General features: G+C 36.3%; 1 non-coding gene across 1 annotated transcript; it reads left to right on the plus strand.

Annotated features, from left to right (window-relative positions):
- Positions 1–760: 760 nt before the first annotated feature.
- Positions 761–867, plus strand: LOC147929904 (small nucleolar RNA R71). Its single transcript, XR_015579080.1, has one exon. It is a non-coding gene; the product is annotated as a small nucleolar RNA R71 (small nucleolar RNA).
- Positions 868–15,173: the final 14,306 nt, after the last annotated feature.

The following is a 15,173-nucleotide window of genomic DNA, read 5'->3' on the forward strand; positions in this document are numbered from 1 at the left end:
CACTGATATGGCATTACAAGAATGTTTGGGGTTTGATTCAGTTCTTCCAAGAAGAAAACCCTCTTGCCTTTTAACAGACCCAGCAGTCTGCGCAACCTGATTTTCCAGCTTCTTGACATGAATGTTCAAAGCATCAATCCTCCCAGTAAGCTCATTATTGACATTATCAATCTTCCCATTGAATGTCACTGATAACTGTTCTTGATCTTGCAAAAGTTGCTCTAGCATAGCTTCCATTCTACTCTTAGAAGAAGTCTGTGGAGGAGGAGTTTGATAAGAAGAGTTCCCATAGGTTCTTGTGAAGGTGCTCCCTTGTTGCTGCTTCTGAAACTCAAGCTTAGGAGTGTAGCCTGAAGAATTCCCACTGTAAGGCTTGTTATCTTGTTGATTACCGAATCTCTGACCCTGATTTCCATAGACAAAGTTGACATCTGCTTCTTCATTCCCTGTCTCAGGTTGTGGCTCAAATGTCTCAACTTCAGCAGCAAAGTGAACAGACTTCTTACCCACAAGAAGATTGTTAACTGAATCCAGATTGGCATTAACAGAAGCAAGCTGGTTTGAATCAAATCCTCCATGCAATCTCTTCCTTTCAGTATCTGCTCTCTTAGTACTATTGCTAGAAGCCAAGTTTTCAATCAAAGCTTCAACATCTTCTGGAAATCTTGTCTTGAAATTCCCATGACTTGCAGTATCTAAAGCCAACTGATACTCCCAATCAATTCCTCTGAAAAAGATGCTTAGCAGTTGCACTCTTGAAAATCCATGGTGTGGACAGTCCCTCTGATAAGCCTTGAATCTCACCCAAGCTGCCTTGAAAGCTTCATCTGGTTTTTGCTTGAAGGAGGACAGCTTGACTCTCAGTTCATCTGACATGGCATCATCATAAAAGTAATTGAGAAAACCCACTTTCACTTGTTGCCAAGAGGTCAAAGATCTGGCTGGAAACTGTTTCAACCATTGGGATGCTTCTCCTGCAAGTGAATATGGGAAGAGCTTGCAATAGATGTAGTCTTCAGTCACTCCATTGGCTTTGATACTAGTCACCAAGTCTTCAAAGTGCTCAATGTGGTCCAGAGCCTTCTCATTTGGCAGGTTAGAGAAGGGTCTTTGTCCAACTAGCTGGAAGTAGGCAGGCTTCAGCTCAAAGTCATTCCTTGGGAATGGAGGTGGAACAATTGCAGAGCGGTTTTCATACTGCAATAGTTCTGATCAGATCCTGATTTTGATCCTGTCTTCGAACCGGGTTGTGGACATGGTTGGCAGCTCCATGTACTTCTCTTGGAGGTGGGTGGCGATCGATGCCCTCTGGTTGGCGTCGATCAATGCCCTCTGGTTGGCGTCGATCGATACCAAGGTTAACCTCCTCATCGGCACAGCTTTCTGGTTGACAACAGCTTGTGGGTTGACAACTGGCTCAACAATCACATTGCCCTCTGCATCAAGCTTTTGGCTCTGCTCATTGCGCAAGTGGCCCTCGTGATCCCTCAATGCACCATCCTCATCACGAACCAGAATGATTGTGTTAACCATCTTCAAGGATTGGCTGCTTTTCTGTTCTCACGCTCAATCCCAACTCTTGGTTTGAAAGATTCACAGTAGAACCAGTCTTATTGCTCCTTATGTGAGGCTTTGGAGGCATACACCTGAAACACCAAAGAGAAGAAAAACCAAAACGTGTCAGTAGAAAATAAAAAGAAAAATTTAGACGAAATTAAAAACTCAAATCTAATGGTAGATCAAAAAGTCCCCGACAAAGGCGCCAAAATTTGATATGCTCAACCCTAGAGCTACTCTCTCAAATTAAGAGGTCACTGTAATACTTAGGGGTCGAATTCCACAGAGACTCAAGATCAAACACAATAAATTATAGAGTTTTGTTATTACGCTAAACCAGATGATTTAAATTAAAAAGGCAATGCAAAATTTTAAATTAAACTGTTGCAAATTCAAAATATCAAAAAGCTAGGTCCAGAGAATTTCTTAGGAAATTATAAAATATCAAATCAAGAAATTAATTAGGATTCAAGCAATTAAAATCAGATCTAGAACTCTAAACACTTGGTACAATAAATCATTTCTCACTGCAAATATTATCTAAATTTAAAACCAGAAAATCCAAATCTCTTTGCAAAATTCTAGGTTAAAAATCAGCTTTGAAAACAGGTTTAGATTGTTCACAAAATTACTAAATCAATCTCTTTGCAAGAAGTAATTTTGCTCATCAAAAGGTTTTTGTCAAGAAAATCAATTATATTTTCATATCAATTTATTTCCCTAGGTTATTAATTCTAGATGGCCAATCAAAGATTAATATGAAGAACAACCTATGATGAAGATCTAGAAAAATTAAGAATCCTAAATAAACAGATCTAATCATTCATAAAATCCTTGTGAAAAAACCCTGAACCTAACAAGCAAACTACTCAGACATAATCAATGAAGCACAAGACATCATTATGAATAATATGCAATAGAAATTAAAAGAGTAAAAAGGGAGTTCAAGAATTCTTCTCTCAAAGCAGTTCAGATCTCTCTCCCAAAAGCTCTCAAAATCTCACAAGGTTTCAGAAAATTAAACTTGCTAGAAAATAACTTAAGGGTTTCTAAAACCCAAAAACAATATATATATGTCCTAAAACACGTCAAGGACTAATGATGCAAATAAGAAAAACTTTGAGGCAGATTTGTAAAACTTCCAAAACTTGGGTCTTCTTGCGGCTAACAGGGGTGTCGATCGATGCTAAGGCAGTATCGATCGACACTCTCATCCTTCATCGGCTCCAAGTTCTCTTCCTTAGCTAAATTGCTCCAAAATCCCTTCTAATTGCTCCATTTTGCTCATTTCATGCCAAAATCCTAGAAAACCTGTTAAGACTCTAAAACATCCTACAAAACAAATCAAAAGACTATAAAAGACTCCTAATTAAAAACCATGATATATCATTTGATACGCCCGTAATGCATCATCTAGCTTCAATGACCAGTCCATCCTGGTCGAATTGACCGTCTTTTCTAGAATGCTTTTGATCTCCCGATTTGAAATCTCGACCTGCCCACTGGTTTGTGGATGATAAGGGGTGGCAACCTTGTGTGTCACGCCATGCTTCCTCAAAAGGTTCTCAAAGAGTTTGTTGATAAAGTGAGTTCCCCCATCGCTTATAACAACTCTAGGGACACCAAACCGTGGGAAATTATGTGCTTGAACATCTTGAGGACCCCTTACAATCATTGGTAGGACTTGCTGAAGCCTCAACCCATTTAGGAACGTAATCCACCGCCATAAGTATGTAGAGATTGCCGTAGGAAGGTGGGAAAGCCCCCATGAAGTCGATTCCCCAACAGTCAAATACCTCGATTTCCAAGATAAAATTTTGTGGCATCTTGTTCCGCTTACTTATGTTCCCTCGTCGTTGGCAAGAGTCACATTAGGAGACAAAAGCGTGTGCATCTCAGAATAGAGTGGGCCACCAGAGGCTGGCTTTGAGCACTTTTGTCGTGGTTTTGAATGTAGCGAAATGCCCTGCATAGTTGGAACCGTAATAGTGAAAAAGGATGCCTTGAACTTCTGATCCAGGAACACATCTTCTGTAGAGGCTGTCAGCGCAATGCTTGTAAAGATAAGGCTCATACCAGAAGTAGCATTGCACATATCGTAAAAACTTTTTCTTGGCGTATCCAGTGAAATTCGGAGGTTCTTCGGCAGCACACAAATAGTTTGCAATATCAGCATACCATGGGGCATCGCTACCTATTTGTTGAAGAACCTTGGCATCAACCTTCTCCTTATAACAGTCCATGAAAGCTGTGACCACATACACATTCTCCTCAGGTAATCGGTCATCTATGGGGATCTCTTCACCGATTCTCAGCCTAGAAAGGTGGTCTGCCACGCCGTTCTCTACTCCTTTCTCGTCCCTTATCTCAACATCGAATTCTTGCAAAAGCAGGATCCACCGTAACAATCTCGGTTTAGCATCTTTTTTTGTTAGCAAATAATGTAGTGCAGCGTGATCGGTGTGTACAATGACTTTAGAGCCTACCAAATAGGACCTGAATTTTTCAAACGCAAAAACGATGGCGAGAAGTTCTTTTTCTGTCGAAGCATACTTGATTTGTGCCCCATCGAGTGTCCTGCTAGCGTAGTAAACAACATGTACTTTACCATCCTTGCGCTGTTCTAAAACTGCTCCAACAGAAAAATCTCTTGCATCGTACATAACTTCGAATGGAAGGTTCCAATCGGGTGGTTGAACTATTGGAGCTGTTATCAGGGCCTGCTTTATTGTGAGGAAATCTTCCAAGCAATCTGCAGTAAAATCAAAGGAGATGTCCTTGCATAACACTTGGGTAAGTGGTCTAGCTATTTTAGAGAAATCCCTTATGAATCGTCGAAAATATCCGGCATGACCAAGGAAACTGTGTATATCTTTCACTGATTTAGGCGGTTGTAGACTGGACATCACCTCAATCTTGGCCTTGTCAACTTCTATCCCTTTCTCAGAAATTCGATGACCCCGGACAATCCCATCGGTGACCATGAAATGGCATTTCTCCCAATTCAGAACAAGGTGTTTGTCCACACAGCGCTGAAGAACCTTGCATAAGTTAGCCAAACACGAAGAGAAAGATGAGCCATACACCGAAAAATCATCCATAAAAACTTCCATGATATCCTCGATTAAGTCAGAAAAGATGGACATCATGCAATGCTGGAATCTGGTAGGAGCATTGCATAGTCCGAAGGGCATCCATCGATAGGCGAATGTGCCATAGGGACAGGTGAATGTTGTTTTCTCTTGATCATCTGGATGTATCGGAATTTGAAAGAAGCCAGAGTATCCATCCAGGAAGCAGTAATAAGGGTGGTTCGCCAGGCGCTCAAGCATTTGATCGATAAAAGGTAGGGGGAAATAATCCTTCCTAGTGGCGGCATTGAGCCCTCGGTAGTCGATGCACATTCTTTGGCCCTCCCTTGTTCTTCTAGGGATCAATTCATTCTTCTCATTCGCCACAACTTTCACTCCTCCTTTCTTTGGTACGACATGGATTAGACTCACCCAAGTGTTGTCAGAGATTGGAAAGAGAACTCTGGCACCTAAAAGTTTAAGGATCTCCTTCTTCACCACTTCCTTGAGGTTTGGATTCAGCCTTCTTTGATGTTTTATGGACGACGTAGAAGGGTCTTCAAGGTGAATTCGGTGGGAGCATGACTCCGATGATATACCTGAAATATCATTTAAAGAATAGCCCAAAGCTTTCCTATATTTTCTTAACTCGCTGAGCAAGAGTACGGTCTCAACATTATTCGGGTTAGAATTGATAATAACAGGATAGGTGGAGTTAGGTCCAAGATAAGCGTACCTCAGTCCTTTAGGGAGTGGTTTCAAGTCCAACTTTGGAGATTTGAGTTCGCTCCAATCCTCCTGGTTCTCCTTGGTCCCAGAGCAGGTTTCGGGAATGGTTGATCCATCGTCAGGAATGATCAATCCATCGCTTTTTTTGGTTATGTTCATAGGAGGAGCTGGATCGGTCAATTCAGTTTCTGGATCGGTCAGCCCAATTTGCAGATTAACATATAGAACTTCATGTCCCAGAATTTCTGCAGCATCGAGTGTCTTCGCCATCTTCAAAGTCTCCTCATAAAGGTATCCCAGCTCTGGTTCATCCTTCGTTAATGCTACGGCCAGGTGGTCTCTCGTACACACTTTGTCATAGATCTCGTCAACTATTTCTCCAATTGTGTCAACCCAGAAGGTTTGGCCATCGATTGTGGGTTTCTTAGCTACTTTCTCCAGGTTGAATCTCAAGACCAAATCATCCATGTGCAAATCAATTTTTCCCTCTTGTACGTTTATCATTGCACCAGCCGTGGCCAAGAAAGGTCTTCCAAGTAGAATGGGTTATTGGGATTCCTCGTCGAGTTTCAAGACAATGAAGTTAGTGGGTATGTAGCAGTTCCCAATTTGCACTAGTAGGTTCTGTAATATCCCTTCTGGACGTCGGGTAGAGCAATCTGCAAGGACTAAAGTGACTTGGGTCGGCTTGAAATGTATAGACCAAGTCGCGTTGCAATGCTGAGTGGCATCAGGCTCACACTTGCTCCTAAGTCGCAGAGGCACTTATTGAACTTGAGATCTCCTATTGTGCAAGGTAGAGTAAACGGCGGTCCTGGATCTCCACATTTTTCTGGCATTCGATTTTGGACCATTGAACTGCATTCTTTCTTGAGATACATTACTCCTTTTTCCAAACTAAGCTTACCGGTGAGGATTTCCTTCATGTACTTTTTGAGAGATTGAACCATCCTTACTACTTTGATGAAAGGGAGTCTGACCTGAAGCTCTCCTACAACTGATTTTAGCTTTTCATATTCTCGCTCCTGTATCTTGGACTTATGACGAGTAGGGAAAGGGAGTTTGGGTACATAAGGCGATTGGGGTCTGCAAGGTTGCACTCCCCCAGCAGTAGATGTACTAGAGATTTCAATGCCATCAGTAGCTTCGTTAGGAACCTTATAAGAATTGCTTTCCCAAATTTGTGTCTTGGATTGGCCGGTCTTGTTATTGGATCAGCCAGTCCCTTCTCTTTGATGTGGTTCTTTGAGTTCCCTGCCACTTAGAATGGTGATGACATTCACGAATTCTTTTGGATTAGCCTCATTTTTCCCTAGAAGTGTTCTTGTAGGTGCCTAGACTCTTGCTACAGACTGTGCCACTTGGTTCTCCAACACTCTTATGTGAGTGTTTAACGATTATATCCTCCCAAACAGCTCAGAATACATACTGTCGATCTTGACATTCACCTCAGTGGCGTTTTTCTTTTGATTTTCCATCAAAGCATGGATCATTTGTTCCAATTTGCTTTCTTGCGAGACTGCGGCCTGCGGTGGAGTTGCTTGATAAATGTACTACCCTTATATAGTCTAGAAATATATAGATTAATTTGATGCTCTATAAATGTTATTACAAAGTACTAATTTATATTTGCAATATAAAATCATGACAAAAAAGAGTAACATTATATACAAATTAAAGATTTATATAAAAATATTATGTTGCTCTTAACTTCCACTAATTAATTTTATACACATCATAAATCAAAAATTGAAAATTGAAGTTTCAAAAGATTCACAAAAACAAAAAAACACTCTCCTTCCACTGAGTAATAATATATTTTTTATAATAAAAACACTCAATAATATGTTATGCTCCAAAGATTTCTTTCGCTTCAGACAAAACAGTGGGCAATAGGTAGGGGTGTCAAACGGGCTAGGAAACCCGTAAACCCTAGCCTGGCCTGAAACCTGTAAAGCCCGCATATGTTCGAGCGCGGCCCAGCCCGGCCCGAATTATTTGTAAGCCTATATTTCAAAGTCCAAGCCCGGCCCTAACACGGCTTGTAACGCCCGCGAACCAAAACTCTGTGAAACGATTTGACCCGTTTTTTTTTTAAATAATAATAAGAAATTCACTACAACTAGTGGTCCCATACCCACTAGCCACCTAACCACAAACACAACCACAGCGGAACACAGATACCAATAATCAATAAATAATCCAATCATAATCCAATAACCAATATTAATTCCAAATCATAAATTAATGATCCAAACAGCATAAACCAGAGAACCAGCAATCCTAAACAACATTCTAGGACTCAACTCTAGCAACCTAACAGAAGCCAGACAACCAAGCGAACCACTAGAACATCCTCCTCTTCATTGCCTTGATTCCACGATCACACTTTGCCTTTACCTGCATCACAAACACAAATTGCAATGCATGAGTATTTCATAAACACTCAGTAAGGCAATCCTCCCATCTCTAACCATCAATAAACAATCAACAATCAACAATCAACAATAACAAACCGGGAATCAGCATCGACCGATACCAACATGCATCGACCGACACCAGTTGGGGATGCATCGACCGACGCAAAGGGTGCATCGACCGATGTAAGTCACACTTGCATCGACTAACACTCGCACTGCATCGACCGACACATGCTCGACATAACACGTAAACCCTAAAGTTTTATGCGCCGTCCTCGCACTTGCATCGACCGACGCAAGATATGCATCGACCGATGCAATGCCGAGCATCGTGTTTTCCCCAAAACTTCTCTCCGGATCTTCGTTCCTGCAACCACAAGACTCGATCCCAAGCCACAAGAAAGCTTCCTAACGACCAAAGTAATGTCCTAACAAGTCTAACAACACACAACAAGCATATTAGAGAGTTCTCTAGCTTAGGTAAGCCATGTTCATGCACTTACCTTTGCCAAGAAGATTCTGAACCTTAAACACGCAGGAAAACACTTCTAGAAGCCTCCTACAACGTCCTAAACCTCAGATCTAACCAGAAAAGCGTCCAAACCACAGAAAATCTCCAAGAACACCAAGAACACTCTTCCTCTCTTTTCTCTCTCTCACAAGCGGCCAAAACCAATAATGAGACAAAAGAGACGACTTAAGGGTTTTCCCCTTTTCCTTTGCCCGAAACGTAGCGTTTAACATAAACTCGTCCGCAAAAAACAATCTTGCACTCTGCGTTTTGGGGGTGGGTGTCAATCGACACCAAGGGTGGTGTCGGCCGACACCACTTATTTTTGGTTCGGCCAGATTGATTTAATCGTCGATTTGGTTGATTTGGTTTTGGGAAACCATTGAACCGGGTTACTTAAGTGGGATTTCAACGACATAAGGGTTGGGAGAGTATTTTGTGTCGCCGTTTGTTGTTTTTGAGAGAGAAAGAGGATAAAACAGTTTCTAAAGGTTCTTGTGAGGGTTTGGGAGATTTGAAGGTGTTTTTGGTGAGATCTTGCTGTGGGAGTGAAGATCCATGGCTAGGAACGTGTTAGAATGTTGCTGGGAGTGTAGGATTCGTTGTTGTTGGTCTAAATCTTCCTGCAAAGAGGTGAGTGCATGACCATGGCTAATCTAAGCCTTTGATTTCCTTGTTTTTGCTTGTTTGTTGTTGTTTTGTGTGTTTTCTTGCTGGCAATTGGTTGCTACAGGTTTCTAAGGATGTTTTCGGCTTGGGTTTTGAGTATTGGACGAGTTGGTGGAGTTTGGGAGCGAGATTCGACTCTCGACTTCGCAGCGGATCGCAGTTGCAGGTGGAGTGTCGATCGACACCACTTGGTGTCAGTCGACACCAGCGAATCAGGCATCGATCAACACTGTGGGGTAGTGTCGGCCGACACCAAGGCCAGTATCGTTCGACACTCGGCTGGTGTCGGTCGACACCTCCCTTCCAGCGAGATAATGTTTGTTTTCCTAGTTTGTATGTTTTGTGTGTTGTTTGTTTGGAACATTGGAATCATTGTCGCTTGTGTGTATAGCCCAGTAGATTGGAGGATTGCCTCACTGAGTGTTTATCAAATACTCATGCATCTCAATTTGTGTTTGTGGTGCTGGTAAAGGCAAAGTGTGATCGTGGAATCAAAGCAATGAAGAGTAGGATGTTCTAGGGACTCGATTGGTTGTTGTCTAGCATTGTTAGGTTGCTAGAGTTGGGTCTTTAGAACTTGATAGGTTGTCGGTTCCTTGTTTCCTGTTGTTTGACATTGGAATGGTTATGTTTGGATATTGGTTATTCTATTATTGAGTATTATTGGATATTGGTATATGTTATTCCGCTGTTGTTTGTGATTGTGGTTAGGTGGCTAGTTGGTATGGGACCACTAGTTGTAGTTTATTTAATATTATTATTATTTATTATAAAAAAACAAGGTCAGGTCGTTTCAGGGCTACAAGGTTTTTGGGGTTTTTTGGGCTTATTGATACGCCCAAATTCGAGGATCATTCAGCCGGATTAGAAAGGATAGAAACTCTCCAAGGTGCAAGGAGGGAGATTTGATGATATTCCCAACTCCAATCGCTACTAGATATGACACACTAGTCCAGCAAGCGGAGGTTGTTGCTTGGATATTACACAGCAAGAAACAAGAAAGTGTTGTAGACAAAGAACAAAGAGATAGACTCATAAAATGAAAAAGAAATTGATTGATGATTCTTAAATGAGATTACATGTGTTTATATAGGGATAAGAAACTTGGTAACAAGGCCAAGTATTAATTGTTCTTGAAACTAAAACACAATAAAGATAGATAGTTGAATGAAGACCCAACTCTTGAAGTTTTCCTTCCCAAGATATCCTTCCCAAGGTGAGTTGAACTCCATTTTCGTCACTCCTCTTTGACCACAAAATAAAGTGATTATTTTGGGCGTATCAAGAGGTATTAGAGCCACTCAACCAGTACTTGTCTGTTCATCATCTTATCTTCCATTTCTAAATACTTCTTCTTCTTTATATCTTTAATTTGGGCCATCTCCTTACCTAGGCCATCTCTATTACTAAAACAAACAAAAAAACAAAATAAAAAAAAATTGCATTTGGCTAGGTGGTGGAAGAGAAATCCTGCTGGCTGAGGAGAACCAGCCTTGGAGTGGTTAAAACAGATTTCACAAAATCCTCTTGTCTTTCTATCTTCCTTCTATCCTTGTTGCACTTTGCATCTTGTCGAGTTTCTATCATTTCTAATCCGGCTGAGTGATCCTCGAATTTGGGCGTATCACTTATCTTGCAGATCGATAATTCAAACTTAAAGAAACACTGTAAAACAAATCGATCAAAATTTTAATCACTCATCTATATTCACTACAACCAACTTAATTTAAAACAAAATGTTTAAAACAAAATAAAATTTTATATTTTAATCAAATAAAACAATATCTAATTTATATAAAATATCATAGATAAAAATTTTAAAATTATTAAGCAAGGTTATTATGTAAATATGAAAACTAGGATTAGAGTTTTAAACTTTATTTACATTAAATCATTAATAAAATATTGCAATGAAATAAAAATGTTAACAAAAAAGTACAAATACTAGAATTTACCCCGCGGTACACCGCGGAGATATATTTTTTTTAGTAAAGAAAAATGTAATTTGATTGGTAGATTAACTATATATATGACTAATGTTTTGCATATTTTAAATATATATACCTTATTATTTATACATTAAATAATTTATAATTTCTATGTTTGAAGTCTCTCGGTATACCCAGAGATATTTGTTTACATAATCGTAATTTAATTAATTTAATTGGATCGGACAAATATTCTAAGATTGATGTTGTTAGAAAAATAATAAATTAATATTTAACCCATTTTCTAGCATTTTATTAATAATATTTTAAATTTATACTAATGTTACTATAGCCCGTTTTGAAATATAACCCTATTTTATGAGATTTTTAACTTTTATAAGTCTAAACTTTCATAATATTTCAATTTTTATTAAGTTTAAACATAGAAATAACCATATTTAACTTTTTCAAAATGTTGTTAAAATATGAAAAAGGTAAACCAAGTGAAAGATAGAAAATATTATATGTGAATTCTGATAAAATAATATTACTGTAAAAATGATATAAATGTTAATTTTTTCTTTAAAAGAACATTATACCGATGGATTTCATAGAACTCAGTTTTAGATAATTCTTTTAAGGCTCATGACTTCCAATTAACCAATCTAATTTTTGTTTGACTCAAACTTTGAATCCAATCTGATATTGATGGTGTAGTATCATAATTGTAACTATTTTTTATTAAAAGTAAAAAGAGGACAAAAAAAATTCGATTGAAGAGAAGCGGATCTAATTAAACTTACCAAATTTTCATTGCTTTTTAAATATATATAAATTACCCTTTTAAGTGATAATTGTTTTTTCCTTGTTAGTACACTAATGGCATTTGATGAAAAAATTACAAAAGAATAATCAAGTAAATCTTGCAAGTGTTGTTTAGTTGATTAGTAGTAGTAAAGTAGAAACCATAACTTAATTATATTGATATGAGAAGCAAAACAATATACATTAGGATGAAAATGTAGTCATGGATTCATGTTTTAAAGCAAATGACTTACTTACAACGAAAAATAAACAACATCAAATGCAAGAGAAAAAGTTAAGAAAACATACCATCGTTTTCATCGATTTTGCTAAGATTTCTTTACTGGTTTTATGTAGTTTGGTGCATTTTCGTTTATTTACAATGATTATTTACAATGATTTAAAGATGATAGAATTAAGTGTGATATGAAACTCATAATAAATTGGTGAGCAAGCAAGAAATCTTAAAAATTTATGTAGATATATTTTAGGAATATGATGTCAAATGTAAAGATTGTATAAGTATAAACCAAAAATGATTTAGGAAATTAGAAATGAATTAGTAGAGATCTTTTAGGAATCATTGATTTTATAACTATATAATTTATCATTCGGTTTCAATTTTGCGATTTTATAGCTATATTTTAGGAAATTTTGTTTAATAATTTTGGTAAAACTAATTAGTTTCTATAAAAATATTTCGCATTTATATAATTAAACCGAAATGTATGGCATATGCTCTTATAAAAATTAAAACAAATTTATGTATAACAATTAGCTTCTATTAAAATAAAATTTTAACTAAATATTAAATGTTAATGGCATGCTTGTAAATAGGTTCCAACTCTAGGATTTATTTGCTAAATGTCTCCAAAAATGTATATATAGATATTGAAAAATACTTAGGTTCACTCCTAGGGTGAACCTTCTTGTTCACTTCTTCCTTTTCAACCAATCAGAATCTTCTATTCATTATTTTAAAAAAATTCAAAATTAAATTAAAAAGCAAAACAGATTAAGGAAACAAATTCTGTATAATTTTTTTAAGGAAAGTTAAATATTGGCTTGGTTTAAATTTTACAATTAGAATGAATGATGTATCGGTTTAGATTTACAAATAAGGTGATTAGGGTTTAGATTTTACAGTTCAAACAAAATTATATGTCGGTTTGGGTTTACAAATGAAGTTGTAAGGGTTTAGATTTTACAATTAAAACGAAATTATATGTCGGTTTGGGTTTACAAATGAGATGGTTAGGGTTTAGATTTTACAATTAGAACGAAATTATATACCGGTTTGGGTTTACAAATGAGATGGTTAGGGTTTAGATTTTACAATTAGAACGAAATTATATGTTGGTTTGGGTTTACAAATGAGATGGTTAGAGTTTAGATTTTACAATTAGAATGAAATTATATATCGGTTTGGGTTTATAAATATGCGGTTTAATTTTTAAATTTATAATAATGTATACAGATTTTGTTTCCTTATTTTATATGGATGTGAATGAATAAATTCTTAAATGTATTATGACAAGTCAGATTCTTATTGGCTAAAATAAGGAGAAGTGAACAAAGGGGTTCACCTTAGGAGTAAACCCAAGAATTGTTCATAGATACTAGTTTTTGATATATTTCGATGAAAATTATATATGATTGATGACGGTAATAAAATATTATCTTATAAAAAAATTAAATTAGTATTAAGGAAAAAAATTAAATTTCAGATCTACACAATTTTTTAAAATATAAAAATCAGTTGTGTTATAAAATCAAATCTGATAAAAAAATCATGAATTTAACTCGACGTCGAGGCGAGGCGAATCAAACTGATGACCTCACATATTCTAAACCATTTCTTTGACCACCAGAAAAATGAAAGAATTTTATCATCATGAATTTACTTATATTTTCGTGTTTTTTATTCAATGTTTTCTTATTCTTCATATTCTTTCTTTTCATTTTCATTGTCAAATTTTGTGGCAATTGTCATCGTTACTTTTACGTCTGGTCTTCGTTATACTCTTTTTCTTCTTCTTCCTCGTCAACTTCTTCACATTCTTCCAATGAAAAACTTTTTTTTAGACTACCACACAACTTGTTAACCCATCAAACTCCAAGAATAAAATCATTTCCTTTCTCATAAAAATAAAAAATAAGATAAAAAAAATGAAAAATTAATGAAAGAATATCAACTCATCTATAAAACCATACACAAAAATATATTTTACAGCTCATAAGAAATAAAAAGCACAAACGTAGATAAATAAGATAATTTATGTATTACATGAATATTTATAATATTTAAACTTTTAAAAGGTTTCGAAATATAAAATTTGAACCTTTTAAAAAGTTTCAATATTTATAATATTTTAAACTTTTAAAATTAAAAAATTATAATATTTAAAAAAAATTTAAAAGCTAAGAACTTTTAAAAGTTTCAATATTTATAATATTTAATCTTTTAAAAATTTTAAATATTATAATATATTTTTTGAAAATTTTTAAAGTTTTAATTTGATCAAATAAAAAACCGGACCAAAACGAATAAAACTTTTAAACTTGGACGCTTGATAAATCAAGCTTTCCTGCTCATTCGTTGTTGGAAGCATATTAATCTTATTTATACTGGTTCTGAACAATTGTCTAAAACATTTCTAGCCGATGTGGGATATTGTACATAATTCTTTTATTTCCATAAATTTAAAATTTTTCCTTTTTCTAAAAATTCTGGAAATTTAAAAAATGTTAATGAATGACATGTCAAATCATGATAGGTTGTTTAAAATAATTCTTAATATATAAAATTCTGGAAATTTTTTAAAATGTTAATTAGTGAGGTGTCTAATCACTATTGGTAGTTTTAAAGCTTAGGTGGACGCCTTAAGGAGGTTATAGCTTCTACTTTTTATTAGTATAGATTTGTCAAAAAGCTGAGCCCGAAAGGCCCGAAAAACCTTATTGCCCAAACGGGTTGAGCCCGAAAAACTTTATAGCCCAAACAGGCTGAGCCCGAAAAACCTTATAGCCCAAACGGGCTGAGCAGAAAGACCCGATTTTTTCTGTACATATCTATTTAAGCCCGAATCTGGTATTTTCCAGGGTCCGGCCGGACCAGCCCGCGGGGTTTAGCCCTAATTAACATGCCTAGCGATAGGTAGTCTCTCCTCTTACGTATATGTGATCTTGGAAATATAGATTATTCATTTATAATGTATCTAAAACCCAATTTAACATTGAAGTCTACTAATTTTTTTTTTTTTTTTGATGTATCAATCTTTTAATTGCTATGAATGGCCACTTAAACGCTTCATAACATCAACAACTATTCAATTACAAATTTTGAAATGCAAAATTGGACGAATGTGAGAGATGACTCGAAAGACGTCAAAAATGTCATTGATATAGTTGGAGAAACATAAATTTCGGAGCGAATATTGTTGGAAATTTTTTAGTTTTATTTTGAAATTTTCTGATCGGAACA

Source organism: Camelina sativa, chromosome 13 (assembly GCF_030686135.1).
Source record: "Camelina sativa cultivar CO46 ecotype springtype chromosome 13, ASM3068613v1".
Lineage (NCBI taxonomy): Eukaryota > Viridiplantae > Streptophyta > Magnoliopsida > Brassicales > Brassicaceae > Camelina > Camelina sativa.